Genomic DNA, 14344 nt, shown 5'->3' with positions numbered 1-14344 from the left:
CAAAGTGAGAGAGTGGCATGGACATATATACACTACCAAACATAAAATAGATAGCTAGTGGGAAGCAGCCGCATAGCACAGGGAGATCAGCTCGGTGCTTTGTGACCACCTAGAGGGGTGGGATAGGGAGGGTGGGAGGGAGGGAGACGCAAGAGGGAAGAGATATGGGGACATATGTATAACTGATTCACTTTGTTATAGAGCAGAAACTAACACACCATTGTAAAGCAACTGTACTCCAATAAAGATGTAAAAAATAATAATAATAAAAAAATTTAAAAAAAATTAAAAAGAGGTATCCTCTGAGCCTCTAGTGTTGACAGCGGGAGAAGCAACTTGTTCATACATATAACCCTCTGATAAAGTTATCAGAAGGAGAAAAGCAAGAAGAGAGGTTCCTTTAGAGTATAGATTTAAAGATTGCCCTAAACCCTGTTTCCTTAAAGAAAAGACTTGGAGGAAGGATAGAAGAGAAGAGGACAGAGAGGAGAAGCACAGAGGAGTGGGATGTAGAAAAAGGGCAGAGGAGAGAGAGGAGTAGGAATGATCACTGACTGCTGCTGCTCGTCACTTGGAGGTTGATGAGCGGGCAGATGGGAGGCGAAGGAAGCGTCCTTTCCTCCCAAGTAGAGATGGTCCCTTCCTTGTCTCTCCTTCAGCTTGTTCATAAGATCTCCACAGTGTCCCCTACGAAGTGGTCTTGTCATAAAATGCTACTTTTTCTTCACTACTAAAACCTGAGGCATTGCAGCCTCTTCTGCTCCTTAGTTATAGAATCTTGGGTAAAGACGGCACCATGATCCTGTAAAAACACAGTCATATGAAGTCATTCCTGTGCTCAGAACTCACTGGTGACTCTCAGTCTCATTCAGAATCAAATCCAAAGTCAGTCCCCAAACCAACATGGCCCTACATGATCTGTCCACCTGTTACCTCCCGTATTGTATTACCTCGCTCCAGCCTCCAGAGACTCCTTAAGGTCCCTTAAACTCACCAAGGTGGCTCCAGCATTGGGGCTGTGTACAGTAGCCCCCCACCAGCCGCCCCCCTCAGCTGCAGCTTCACTTTCCTTGGTTTCAGTTACCCATGGTCAACCATGGTCTGAAAATATTAAATGAAAAATTCCAGAAATAAAAAATACATTAAGTTTTAAATCGTGCACCATTCTGAGTGGCATGATGAAATCTCGCGAGGCTCTACCAAGGAAGTGGCTTCTCCCTTTGTTCAACATATACTGCCCCTTAGTTAGTAGCCCTCTTGGTTATCAGATCGACTATCGTGGTATCACAGTGCTTGTGTTTAAGTAACCTTTATTTTACTTAATGATGACCTAAAGCGCAAGAGGAGTGATGCTGAAAATTCAAATATGCCAAAGAGAAGCCGTAAAGTGCTTCCATTAGGTGAAAAGATGAAAGTTCTTGACTTAATAAGGAAAGAAAAACATCGTATGCTGAGGTCGCTAAGATCTACCATTATAGCAAATCTTCCACCTGTGAAATTGTGAGGAAGAAAAAAGAAATCACCTGAAGCAGATGATTCTCCTGATATATCAACAGAAGGTCAATAGCAGCCCTACATCCTTCACCTAACTTCACCTCATCACACAGGCTTTTTATCCTCTTACATCATCACCAGAAGTGTGAGTACAGTATTTTGAAAAAAGATATTCACATAACTTTTAACAGAGTGTATTGTTATAACTGTTCTATTTTATTATTGTTGTTGTTAATCTTTTATTGTGCCTAATTTATAAATTAAACTTTATCATAGGTACATATGTATAGGAGAAAACAGAGTATATTTAGGGTTTGCTACTAGCCAAGGTTTCAGGTCTCCACTGGGGGTCTTGAACCATATCCCCTACAGTTAGGGGGGTGCCTACTATACTTGCTGTTCCTCCAGCCTCCTGTGCTTCCTTCAGATATCCAGGAGGCTGGTCCCCTTACTTCCTCTCATCTTTTTTTTTTTTTAACATTTAAAACATTAAATTTATTTATTTTTGGCTGAGCTGTATCTTCATTGCTGCAGCGAGCAGGGGCTACTCTACCTTGCAGTGAATGGGCTTCTCACTGTGGTGGCTTCTCTTGTTGCGGACCACCAGCTCTAGGAGCATGGTCTTCAGTAGCTGTGGCTCGTGGGCTCTAGAGCGCAGGCTCAGTAGTTGTGGCGCACAAGCTTAGTTGCTCTACGGCATGTAGGATCTTCCCAGACCAGGGCTCAAACCCGTGTCCCCTGCATTGGCAGGCGGATTCTTAACCACTGTGCCACCAGGGAAGTCCCACTTCCTCTCATCTTTACTAAAATTTCACCTTCACAGCAAACCCTTTTTAAAATTTAAAGGCTACCCAAAATGTCCCATTCCCCTTTCCCTACTTGGTTAATGTCCTTAGAGCTGGTTGCTGTGTAACATTCTGTGGTTTTTACTATTTGCCTTTCTTTTATACATTGCTTGTCTTTCTCACTGGAATATCTGTTTCACAAGGACAGAGATTTTTGTTTTATTTGCTGCTGTATCCTTAGCACATAGAGTGGTATTTGGCTCAACAAATATTTATTGAATGAATAACTGGGGTTACTTGACCATCCTGTGTCTCAGTTACATGATCAAAAACAGTATAATAAATGTATGCTGGTGAGGGTGTGGAGAAACTGATCACTCAGATGTTGCTGGTGAAAATCTGAAATGACACAGCCACTCTGAAAAAAGTTTGGCAGTTTCTTATTAAACTAAACATGCAATAACCATATGACCCAGCAATTGTAGCTTTGGGCGTTTATCCCTGAGAATGAACACTTATGTTCACATTAAAAAAAAACAACAACTGTACACGGATATTCGTAACAGCTGTGGTACATCTCCATACCATGGAATATGACTCAGCAATTTAAAAAAGTGTTGATACAACTCATATGAATCTCAAAATAAAAAACAAACAAGCAACAACAACAAAAAAACGAATCCCGAAAGTCTATATACCGTATGATTCCATTTATATAATAATCTCAAATGGTAAACTTAAGGAAATGAAGAATTGATTACTGGTTTCCAGGGACTAGGGATGGAGATGGTGGAGGAGGCAAGTAGACATGTTTATTAAAGGACAGTATAATGGGAAAAAAAGAACAATATAAGGAACACATAGTATCAAATTGCTGTTTGACTGTGGTGGTATATATGCAAACCTATGTATGTGATAAAATTACATACATCTAAACACACACAAACTGTTACTGACCCTTTCGAGTCGGCCCGCAACAAGCGCCCTCCTGCCAGGTGGTGCTCGCACCAATGGAACGAGCTGGAGTTTGGTTCAGAAGCAAAGGAAATCTTGATTCTTTGATTGAAGAAGGCTGAATTGCCAGCTCCCCCTGTAGAGTCCACGCTCTCCCTGCCAGAGCGCACGCAGGTGGGGCTGCTTTCTAGGCATCAGCTTTGTAGGAGGTCTCATCAGCGGGGGAGGGGGTGGAGTTCTCCTCTTGCAGTCCTGCGCAGCTGAGCTGCGCACGCTGCAGACCACAGTGCCGCGTGCAGCGTCTCTGCGCACGGCCCACTGCCGCCATCTTGAATTGCAGTGCCGCGTACAGCGCTTCTGCGCTCAGCTTCTGCAACCAGCTCAAGCGGCAGCGTCCGCCGGCAGCGTTTCACGTTTGGAACTCTGGTCTGAAGTGCCGGTTGGAGGCCTCTGCCTGCAGCATCCTATGAGCAAGTGAAACTAGTTGAAGCGCAAAGGAAAACAAGCAAGCAAAAAAAAGGTTAGGCTTTATTTTATTGCCTGGATTCTATTTTTGTTTCCCTGGGAATTTTGAATGGCCTTTGCTGGTGACAAAATGAATACGTATAAATCTTTGGACATCTGAATAATATAGATGGATTGTATCAATGCAGTTTCATGGTTGTGAGATTGCAAGATGCTACCATTGAGGGAGACTAGGTAAATAGTACACGGGATCAATCTGCATTATTTCTTTTTTATTTATTTTTTAAATTAATTAATTTATTTATTTCGCGACACGCGGGCCTCTCACTGCTGTGGCCCCTCCCGTTGCGGAGCACAGGCTCCGGGCGCGCAGGCTCAGCGGCCATGGCTCACGGGCCCAGCCGCTCCGCGGCATGTGGGATCTTCCCGGGGCACGAACCCGTGTCCCTTGCATCGGCAGGCGGACTCTCAACCACTGCGCCACCAGGGAAGCCCCTGCATTATTTCTTACAAGCGTGTGTGAATCCACAGTTCTCTCAAAATAAAAAGTGTAATTGAAACACTGCAGTATTATTCTGAAAATATACATTGAGCACTCAGTATTGTGTCCCCTTTTTAGGGTAATTGTGAACATTGAATGGATTATATACATATACGTGTGTGTGTAAGTAATACAGTTAGAGTGCTGCTCAGCATATAATAAGCCCTTTTGAAATGTGCTATTTCAAAATAATAGTTGAAATAGTACATTTCAACTATTATTATTCCAATCCTTGAAGGCAGAGCTCTGTTCCGTTCATCTCTGATTCGCAGTATGTGTATTGTTTCTGATACATATTGCAAGCACCTGTCAGTGTGAACTGAATAAATGGCTTATCTAATCCCTTGCACCAGCCTTCAAAGAGCAGGGGTCAATAAGAAGGGTGCTCTCAGTGGAGTCCAGAGTAATCAAGAATTAAACAGGAAAACAATAAGACTACCTAGACTCCACCTCCCAGCTTTGCCACTAATTTATTATAAGCCCGTTTTCTTCACTAAGTCTCAGTGTCACCATTTGTGAGAGGAGGGATTGGAATGGCATTATTTCCAGCCCTTAAATATACATGGTTCCATGTTTTATAAGAGAATTATTCTTTCTGAAACTTGAGCCTTGGGCCAGGAGTCCAAAGGTAATTATATACTGGCTCCAAAATTCTGGCCTCCAGTTGTGTTTGGGTAAAGTTGACTCTTCTGTTTCTGGCCTCCATTAAAGCACAGTTATTAGCAGCTGTTCTTTAGCTTTTATAGATCTTTGAAGTATGTGGTAGTCAGAATATCTGTAGATGATAGCAAGCCAAGATTTTTGAAACCTTCAGGGGATAAGAAATTGTAGAAACTTAAGCCATAATTATGGTATTAATCACTACCATTGCATCATTATCCTCCAAAGCCAAGGGGAGTTATACTTGCTAAATTTAAAAACAATAAAGGCATGTTGTGATTTATGAAAACACAAAAAAAGCTCTCAAAAAAACACCAGCTTGTTTATTTTACTTAATATTTGCAGTACAACCTAATGTATTTGTGTAGTGTTTTTGAGAGGACTCCTGGGTAATTTTTCATGCTAAAGGTTAGCCAAAAGCTGACAGATGTCTTTACTCAAATAGGCCAGGTTTTACAGTGCAATGAGCATTACATGTATCATTCTTGCCTGTCCTCTTACCCTGTGTCGGAGCATCTGGAATGTCCAGCCACTTCAGAGTTGAAATTGCTTATATTTTTGTACTAATTTCGGATTCCTTGAACATTACATCATTGAGTGCTTATTAAACACCTTGTATGAACTCACTCTTGGAGAGACGCTATGAAATACTTACAATGAAATATGCAATGTTCTCTTAATAATAAATATAATTTGTTGAGGAACTATTATACCTACAGTAACTCACCTAATTTAACTCTCACAACTCTATCAAAAATATATTAATAACTCCAGTTTATAGAGAAAGCAAACCAGATCAGAGAGTTTATGTAGCAAAATCCTAAGTTTTTTCCAGTGTGGTAGACACTTTCAATCAAAAAATTTTTTTGAATTCAAATCAATAAATCTGTGGATGCTGGCAGTTAAATTATAATGACAAGAAATAGAAATCAACTAGGGCTAGGGTAATTGAAGAAAATGGGAAAATATTTTCAAAGTGCTGAAAAAAATTGGTTGGCTAGCTTGTATTGTCAGCAAAACCATCCTTTAAGAATCAGGCTGAAATAAAGACATTTTATGTAAACAATTAATAGATTATGAATAAATTCTCATAAAAGAAACTTGGAAAGGATGTACATATGGAAAAACATATTCCCAGTAATGAGGTCCATGATGCAAAGAAACAGCAAACATTTGGTCATACCCAAACAAACACTGAGTATCTGAAAAACAGTAATAGTGTCTAATTTGAGGTGAAAAAATAAAAACCATCCAAGATGCAACTTAAATACTGGACAACAATAACACATGTATTGGGAAGGCGTGGGAAGAGAAAGTATTTTAAAGTCCATTGCGTTATTCAGCATGGGAACGAAAATATGTGTTAACTGAGGACTTAGTGTAAATTATGTATGTAATTATTAGCAAAACCATTAAAACACTAGAAAGAGGAGATTAAATTAGAGCACATATGTTTAAATCCCCAAAATAAAGCAAACAAGCCAAAAACAAAATCTGCCGAAACAGGAGAGTAAGTTTCTCAGGCCAGAGCAAGGATGAGTGAGGCAAAAGGATGCTTTGTAATCAACAGGAATCTACAGAGGAGAACTTATCCGTTCAAAAGCCATTCAAGGAAGATAGCATATTGACCAACAGACCTCCCTTTGAAAGAATTTTGTGCATTGGGGCTTCCAAGTTCTCGTAGCTGAGGACCAGTTTTTAAGAATATAAACAATATAAATCTTCCAGTTAAAACTTGCCAAAGAGATCAGCCTACATTAGTAGTTCTCAAATGTAGGACTCAAGATTATACTTCCAAACATAGTGACTCAGTAGGGGTGTTTTTATCACAAATCCCGAGAGATAATAAGGTGGAAGACTTGAAGAACACATTTGATAGTCACTGTTCTGCACGAGAATACTGAAGTTCCCCGGCAGTACTATTTCTCAATACAAATGACTACCCAGGTGCTTGGTTTATATCTCAATCTCCGGCAAAATTTGAGAAGAGAAAAAAGAGTGTACATTCATTTGAATAAGACATTACTCTTCACAATGGAAAAAAAAAAAAAAAAAAATTTCTTGGCTTAAAACAACACACCTGTGTACATTTGCTGGTTAATGTCTGTGAGTCTAATACCTCATGGGAGGCAGCCCACCTGGTCTCACCTGGTGACACCTTTCAGCAGGACTGGGTAGGAAAAGAGGTTCTGCTAGTAAATCCAGCCCATCTTACTGAAGCCCCCAAGTCCCAATCTCAGGACATATAGAAGAGTCAAACCTCAGACATTCACAGAACTAAACTCTTCTTGAGGGGAGAATACAGTTCAGAATTTATGACTTTGATACAGACAGATAAATCGAACCCTTTCTCTGAGCACTAATTCCTACAAAATGAAGGATTTATTTTTTCTTGTGGAAAAATTGATTTTAATACATTTCTTGTGTAATACATTTCTTCCTTTAGTCAATCACTTATTCATTTACTTTCATATTCACTTCTCCTTCCTCACCCATATGTATTCATTCATTTGTATTCATGTATTTCTGTATCAACTTATATTTTATCAAGTCAGTCATCAACTAATTCATGACTCTCAATTACTTGATCATTTATGTTTTCACTTGTATTGTTTTTCACAGTTTTCTCATCGTTTCATTCTTCAGTTCATGTATTTGTTCACATCTTTTAATTCATTTCCTCCTTCATTTAACACACACACACACACACAATATCTTCGTGCAAGTTTCCTCTCTGCTAGAGCCACAAGCAGAGATAAGCAATGCACCCGTGACTCCTTCTCAAGCTTTGAATTATTTCCTTTGTCTTTGTCTTTCCCAGATCTCCACCTAGAGAATGCACTGGAGAGTCCATTCTGTAGCTATAGGTTTCTTAGTTCATATACAGGGACATTTTTAGCAGCTTCTAGATGTCAGTCCGGCCAGACTTGGATCAAAATTCTGTTTCTTCGCATCAGACATTAATCAGCCCAGAAACTTCAACCTAGTTTTAGGGCTCAGGTTTTTCCTTCCTATTTAGGGAAAGCCCAGTTCCTTACTGCTGTGTGTTACCTCCCTGTGAGTCTCTGCTACTCACATAAAACACTTCACTTCTGACACATCTCACCACCAAATGTGTGGAGACTTTTCCCCACACCAAGCAATTCTCTGCAACACCGGCTTGGTGTCCTGCAATTTAATTCAGTTCTGACGTTATTTATCTGGAGATGGCTTCAGATCCCACAGATTAAGGGCTCAGTCCCACAAGACTGCCTTCCCTGACACCCATACACTTCAGACACCCGTTGTAAGCCCAGTTTATCACCTGTGCTTCTGACCAGTTGGCTATAGGTGGGAGTTTCCATTTGATTAATTTGCTAGAGCAGCTCACAGAACTCAGGGAAACACTTATGCTTTTCAGTTTAATACGGGATATCATAAAGGATACAGATGAACAGCCAGATGAAGACATATATAGGGTGAGGTCTGGGAGGGTCCCCAGTGCAGGAGTTTCTGTTGCTGTGGAGTTCGGATGCATCACCCTCCCAGTGTGTATGTGTTCTGCAACCCCCATGCTCTCTGAACCTTGTTATTTTGGGTTTTTTTATGGAGCCTGCCTTACATAGGTATGATTGATTAACTCATTGGACATTGATGATTGATTCAACCTCCAGCCCCGCTCCCCCGCTTAGAGATTGAGGGATGGGAGGTACTGAAACTTCCAACCCTCTAACCTTGTGGTTTGTTGCCCTGGAAGCCAGCCCCCTTCCTTAGGTTACTTAAGGGATTTTGGAAAGTCACCTTATTAACATAACAAATCTTTATGGCTCTAATCACAGGAAAGTCCAAGGGTTTTAGGAGCTCTGTGCCGATAAGAGGGTCTAAGACCAAATATATATGTACACACACACACACACACACACACACACACACACACACGTGTATATATATATATAGAGAGAGAGAGTTATAAATCAAAATATCACAGCCTCACAGGGCTCTTGTCCCTGCCTTAAATGAGTGGGTCTTGATCATGACCTTGGTGGTGGTTGTGTAGTCCCTGAGTTCTAGTATTTTCTTAGCCTTCAATTGATCTATGTCAAAAGGAGAATGTTTACCCTAACTCCCTCCTCCATGATTATAATTATAATATGTTATAATCCAGTACAAATGACAATTGGCTTGTTTAAGCTCAAGTCTATACTCTCAAAGTGCAAAGTATTTTTCTTAATAACCCACACAACTGGTAATTGTTTAATATTTGTCTTTACTGCTAGGGAGTGTCAGGAGGGGAAAATTTCTCCTCGACCCTTCTTGGTTCTTTGGCTGGATTAATTAAATTGACACAAGACAGATTAACAGGTGAAGAAAACAAATTTAATTTGTATGTATGGAGGTGTCAGAGAAATAGGACCTCCAAAGTGACCAAAGCAGGCTATTTATATAAATTATTTTAACAATTATTTGTGAAGATTTAACAAAACACAGGGGTTTGTGCTTAGGGTTGCAAACTAATGAAGAAGTAACAAAGTTTGTTTATACAGTTTTCTTAGCCTTGAATTCCCTAACTCTGGTGATAAGGATGCTTTCTATCCTCCTGGTGTAGGGAGGGTACCTTCAGATGGGAGATTTATTTCCTGCTTTCAGGGGCAAAGAAGAGGTTCAGAGTATTGTTGTTGTTGCTGTTTTTAATAGCATTTCACCCCACACCAGCTGTAACTCATGCCACTGTGGCATATCTTGGGGTAGGATGTCCTGACCCCCAGCAGGAGTAAGTTCTATGATGATAGCAACTTAGATGGTGCTACTCATCAATATATCCCTACCCACTGGCATAGTGTTTGGCTCCATGAATATTTTTCACAGATATAAGAGTAGCATGTGTAGTAATTGAGTAGATGCAAAGGGTCTAGGGATAGAAGATGTGGAAGAAATTCAGCATCTGAAGGGTGGGAGTGATGGGGAGGGTGCACAGAGCACATGACATTTCAGATGTGCTTTGAACATTGGTAGGAGTTTGCCAGGCAACTGTGTGTGTGTGTGTGTGTGTGCGCGCGCGCGCGTGCGTGCGCACGTGTGTGTGTGTGTGTGTCTGTGTGTTGGTTCCTGGTAAAGGAAACTGCATTTTCAGTGCTACAGAAGTGAAACAAAAGGGTAGCTCGCTGTGGTTGGATCATAGTGTACAGGGAGATGGGATTGGGAATGGGGAAATACTGGGTAAATGAGGCTGGGAAGACAGGCAGAGACCAAATCATGCAATGTGTAATCCATGTTAAGGATCTTGGACTTAATTCTGAGGGCAAAGGAGTGGCAAAGAAGGGATTTACAGATGGAAGTAAACTGGACAGATTAATTTTTAAAAACTTTTATTTTGGGAAGATCACCAATGACCAAAGCAAGACAAGATAAGGAGTTACAGCTCAGAAAAGATACTATTTTGTCTGTTGGGGAATGTTGTCAGATACTAAAAACAGCTTCATGGGGCATTGTGAGCCATGCTTGTATCTAAGAACCACATTTCAGTCATAAGGATGGGACCCATACTCTGTTTTACCTTGCCTCACCTCTCAAATATGTTAATCAGTACATCCTATCAATGTCACTCCCTAAATTTCACCAGCTTTTCTTTATACCTACTGCCATTTCCCTGGTTCTGACTCCCATCATCCGTAACCTGAGCTATTGCTACCACTCCTACACTACTTTTGTTGCCTCTTAGATCTTTCCCACTAATCTGTGTCCCCCACTCATTGTTAGAGTGAACATTCTGAATGGCTTCTTTCCTGTTTAATGTTTTCCAAGAGCTTCCCGTCCCCTAGAAGATGAAGTCTAAACTCCATAACGCGCCTTGTTTCACAATGATGTCTCAGGTGGCTTCTCCAGCACAATTTCCCCCATCATTTGATTATTGTATTTTCAAAAAAACAGTCAAATCACCTAATTAGGAGCTCCTTCCTTACTGTCTGCCATAAGAAATGGCCACCTACTCATTAATATCATTTTTGTATCATGCACACGTCTCTTATTATACATATTTCACTGTTGATATTCATTTGTGTGCACCTACTAATTCTGTCCTCCTTGGAGAAAAACTATATCTTATTATTTGTACACTTTAAATAGATGTCTCCCCTTCCTCCAATTTTTTTTAATGAGCACATAAATGAACAATGATTAAAAAAATGAAAAGAATGAATCAGAATAGAGAAATTGGGTCAGGTTCAACTAAGGTATTAAAAAAATCATGTGATCTGGTATTTTTGAGCAGAGTAATATTTTCAGCTTCTTGGAAAGGTGCAGAAGACCTTCTACTCATTATTACTCATCCATTATGAATTTCACTATTAAAAATATAATATGGTCTGATGGTTTTACTGTTGATCAACTCTAAGCATATATCTATTAATCCTTAGGGAGAAATGACTCACAGTGTTTCCAGTTATGTGGCCAGAAAGTACTTTGATTGGATAGTCACTGGGGTCAGACCTGGAAGAGCTGAGAAATCCTGGTGTTTTCCCTCTATTCCCTACTAGCTTTTTGAATCTAATGAGAGCTACTTGGTCTCATCCTCCTATAAGGTAACTGTGTGTTCTCAAAACCAGATTAGGTGGGAAACCCTTCACAAACTGGGACTAATGACCTGAGAAATTCTATGACCAATGAACTGGGGACTTCTTCAGGTGCAATGGAGAACGTGGAAGCCAAATAGGAAATGAAGAAAAACAGCTGAAAGTACTAAGAGAACGTGAGAAGGAAGGGTTGACGTGGCTGTGAGGATAAGCAGGTCTCTAGGAGGGTAACAAAATTGAGAGAATTGGGAAGAAAAGGCAGTTTGGTGTGGAATTTTAGGATTGCATGAGTGCATATTCTCGCATATCCTCTCTATAACATTCTGGAGTTGATACTGGCTCCTACAGGCAACTGGTCGTCGAGGGTGGACAAAGGATGTAGTCAGACGAGAATTACTCAGACTTGTTATGTGGAAGGTGCCCTACCCATTGCTGGAGGTCAGTCTGTGGAAAGACTTTACATTGCCCTAAGTGAACTTTCCAACAACATAAGAGGTAGCTACAGCCATCCCCCATTTATAAGTAAGAAAAACTGAACTTGAAAGAGGTTCAGTGGATGGTTCTCACCTAGAAAGTAAGAACTAGACTATCCCAGAGAGTCTGACTAGAAGAAAGGACGGGGAGGGCGTTTTTATGAATTAGCTTTTTCTTCTGCCTGTGACACAATGAATCCTGAAAAGATGGTACATTTTTCCTTGCGTGATGGAGAAGGATGCAAAGAATGGCATTGATCTGTTGGCCTTAACTGTGCTGTGGGGTCAGAAACTAACTGCTCCAGTGTGGCTGTTCTGTGTGACTTGGAGCCCGTCTTTCTCAATACCCCTGGATTCTTTCATCCTAAAAGGAGCTAACAAGGCATGACTCACTCCATCTTTAAGGCTGTTCCAAGAATTGGGGATGTTCCCAGCTTATGTGGGATTATTGTCAAAAGTGTTTTTATTTTCATGTATTCATTCTGTTACTGAGCTAATGCTGATCTGTTATCGTCACTGTAGCAAATGCTATGCAGACTCGACAAAAATATGGTTGGTGTGATATAAAGTGATAGGAACAAAAATATAGAATATTTTAGGCACCAAAGATGACTTTTAGTTTGAATTGTATAATTTAGTATCCCAAAATGACTTTGTACAACTTTGAAATCTTCCCATCATTGTGCATGGCATAACTACAATATGTATCAAAGCCAGAGTACAAGATCTTTCTGAATTAGCACCCAATAGGTTAATGTAACTATAGAATATAATAGAATAAGCAATACTATAACTCATGTCTTCATTGAGACCCTAATTTTAAATAACTTTACCTATGAACCTTCTCCTGCAGATAGAACTGAAGTGAGACAAGCACACATGTCACTATTCATAAAATCATGTAAAAAACTCACTACATTCATTGATACTTTGAAACCCATATATTAGTTAAGAACCTGTGAGCTATGGTAATCCTTCCAGTTTATGGATGAAAAATTGAAGCCCATAGAGGTAAATTGATTTTCCACAAAACACTTTGCATGTAACCACAGGATCCAGAATTTGAACTGAGTTTGAGTTCAGTAATTTTTCAGCTGCATTTTTCCCATTTTCTTTGCTATAATATTTTACTTCTTTAGCATGTTTGCATTCCCTGGAAAAAAAATTTAATCGGAGAAACTTATGGGAAACAGCACAATATTTAGGTGACTGAGAAGCAAATAAGAAATGATAATCAATTAAGATAGAATTTTAACAGATAATCCAAGCTGTATGCAGAAATTTGAGGCATTAGTCTCACTTCTGCATCCTTTGGATGTGGAATTTTACAGCAGTGGCCCTGCAATATGAATGTTTTCAGTGCTCTATTCATGCGTCAGCCCTAGAACTTTTTGACTTTGTTCTTAGGTGCCCATCACAGAAACCCTGGAGATACTCTTGCTTACTGGCTTTCTGCCAGGGATGACCACCAGCGTGACTTGGAGATGTTTCTCCAAATATAAATGATTAAGTCCCACCTGTGAAGATTCTGACTCACTAGATCACAATGGCTTGAGCATCCTTAGAAGTTCTCACCCAGTAACTCTTTCAATAGACCTAATTGAGAAACAATCCAGGAACACACATCCCTCTTTTCCATTTTGCAGGTAGCAAAATGGAAACCAGGAGAGGTAAGAGTCTTTCCAAAATTCACAGAGTTTATTTAGCTTATTGCTCAAGAACTCCACAATGTAAACTGTAATGATCACATGACCCTTGATGTTCTGGTCTCTCAAGATCATGTCCGGATACAGAAACACACAGGATACAGAAAAACACAGGATTCTATGCATTTTCAAAAAGTATAAGTGGGATTTTAGCCTAGGTCTACAGATACGTATAGATAACCTACTTTGTCCTAAGGATTATGCTAGCTTCTTCTCTAGTTTTCCCTCCTTGGCAAATGACAGTTGATGCTGGGCCTCTACAGGGGTCTCAGGAGCAGGTGATAAACCAAAGGGAAACTGAAGCCTGCGTCCTGGATGGCATTTCCTCCAGAGAGTAGTGACCATCCAGAGCATGAAGTTCCATGGGACAAAGAGAGGCAGCTGCCACCCTAATAGCAATCACAGGTCAGTCCTCGTGGTCAGGGGGAGATTTCTTAGGCTGAAGGCACACAGGTGGAAGGAGACTTGCTTACATCTATGCCAGCCCTGAAAGTTGCTCTTAGATGACTGAGCCTATGTGAAGAGCACTGAGAACCAGAGATAAATAAGGAAAAAAATAGTCCTGCTTTCAAGAAATCACATTCTGCTTTGTTACATAGGTACAAGGAACAGTGTTGTGGGTTAATTAACAAAAGATTTCTGGTGAAGCTCTTCAGAGTAGGCCATGCCTGAGTATCACTGTGGAGGATGTTTTGTGGTTTACCACGCAGACATGGTT

The sequence above is a fragment of the Lipotes vexillifer genome, unplaced genomic scaffold, assembly GCF_000442215.2.
Source record: "Lipotes vexillifer unplaced genomic scaffold, Lipotes_vexillifer_v1.1 scaffold230, whole genome shotgun sequence".
NCBI classification, from domain to species: Eukaryota; Metazoa; Chordata; class Mammalia; order Artiodactyla; family Lipotidae; genus Lipotes; species Lipotes vexillifer.
Note: the sequence above shows the minus strand (reverse complement) of the source record.